Raw genomic sequence first — 1,942 nt, 5'->3', positions numbered from 1 at the left:
ATGTGTCAACCAAAGAGTGCTCAATGTTTAGACAGAGCAGTATGACTAATGACTATGGGGTATATATATATATATATATATATATATATATATATATAAAGAGAGAGAGAGAGAGAGGGGGGGTAGTAGGAAAAGATATATTGAGAAAAATAGGGGTAAAATCTTTTAGGTGAAATTATCTATACCAGCATTAATAACATCTAATGTCATTTATCTCAGCATTTGTTCAATTTTACTTTAAGAACTTTAATATTGTTACAAGAAGTAAAGAAGGATTCACTCTCCATGATTGACCACAAAGAATAATCAAGAACGTTAAGATCACGTGACGAGGAAGGGCATTCTTGTTTGCTGATCCAGGACTAAAGTTGTCTGTGTTACTTGAGCGGTTTCGCACCATCTTGCAATCAGCAAATACAGAATTATACCATCGGGTTAATGCACATTGAAAAATGTCCTCAATGTAACGTTCTTTGTTAAGAACAAGAAAAAATAGTCTTTTGGCATTTAAAAAAAAATGATGGAGATTCCCCTCTTTCAGAAATGATGCTCAGACCATCACTGATGATGATTTCTTCATTTTGAAAATCTTTTCTGCATTATCACCACCAACAAACACCAAGGACTTTTTCATTTTGATGCTTGTGGGATGTTGAAGTGAGAATAACTTTTCATCTGTGAAGATGATGTTATTGAGCGTGCCTTGTCTGATAATAAGGTTTAACAAGAGTCGATTTCTGATGAGTTTCTTTGCAATTGTGGCTGCAGAGAGAACTGTCGCTTTTGGAGCTTATAAGATGACATTAATAGGTCACTTCGACATATCCTTCACATCGTCCTTGGCGATGTTTGTGCTTTGTTTACCATTTGTCACATGCATCTTTTTGGATTTCGTCTGATTTTGCCCTAACATTTTTGATAAGTTTAGGTGTTCTTAAGGTGTGGGGACGTTGTTTATCTTTGATCAACGAAGTTTCCAGGTAATTAGTAATCGTCCTTTTTATAAACATTTTGTTGATTTTGAGTTTTGTTTTCCCCAACTTAAATATTTCTTGTGCCGTACGTCATTCTCATGTTGCTCTATGGTTAATCTTCTCTCCAATTCAAAAGACATTGTTTAAAAATTAACAGCTTTTGTTTCTAAAAATAATTAGAAATCATACATTACATTATCATATAATGACAATTAAATATTAAATATTAATATTATCATAAGAAATAGTTCAGAAATTTTGTAACATGGTTTATGTCCACACTGTATATCGAAAGAAGACACTTTCAGTAGCTGTAGACGACAGCTAGACGAATTCCTCACGATTAAACGTTGATTACATTTACATGCAAATTAGATACAATCAGAACGTTGGAATTGATTACAGACCCCACACTTAGAAATAGCATGTCCGAGTCATCCACATTTGGGACGATCGCAAAGGTCAACCCAACCGCAGTGCAATGGATGGGCCTCGCTCTGTGGGAACGACCTTAATGATCACCGTTACCCCTACATCAGGTAAGTATATTTTTTTATGCGGCCACCACTGTTTTTATATCACACTCCTATACTAACCAACAACAAACACCAATAAAAAACTAAAATACCTCCACATAATTCTCACCAATATCAGTATATCACAACATTTCATTCACTAATAACAACAATCATAACAAATAGTTTACTATCATTTAAACTTACCAACATTTTCACAAAATAACTCAATTCTTAACGAAACTAAAATTATATTGTACGTACCCGTTATGGAATGAAGTTTTCTGAAAAAAAGTAACTTAATTTTATCAAGTACTTTTTTATAGAGGAAATCAACTTTTATTGTAATCGATCTATCACCGACATTTGGATATTTAGGGACACGAGGAGGGGTGGATTTATACAAATGACAAAATGAAAAAATGATTTAAAAAAACACAAAAATTCTGTAAA

General features: G+C 33.3%; 1 non-coding gene across 1 annotated transcript; it reads right to left on the bottom strand.

The window, feature by feature from the left end:
- Nucleotides 1-1,362: 1,362 nt before the first annotated feature.
- On the bottom strand, nt 1,363-1,521 carry LOC145271656 (U1 spliceosomal RNA). The gene has a single exon (XR_013866058.1). It is a non-coding gene; the product is annotated as a U1 spliceosomal RNA (small nuclear RNA).
- Between the last annotated feature and the right edge of the window lie 421 nt (nt 1,522-1,942).

Source organism: Euprymna scolopes, chromosome 46 (genome assembly GCF_053919585.1).
Source record: "Euprymna scolopes isolate OS-2025 chromosome 46, ASM5391958v1, whole genome shotgun sequence".
In the NCBI taxonomy this organism is placed as follows: domain Eukaryota; kingdom Metazoa; phylum Mollusca; class Cephalopoda; order Sepiida; family Sepiolidae; genus Euprymna; species Euprymna scolopes.
Note: the sequence above shows the minus strand (reverse complement) of the source record. Positions and strands in the feature narration are given on the sequence as shown.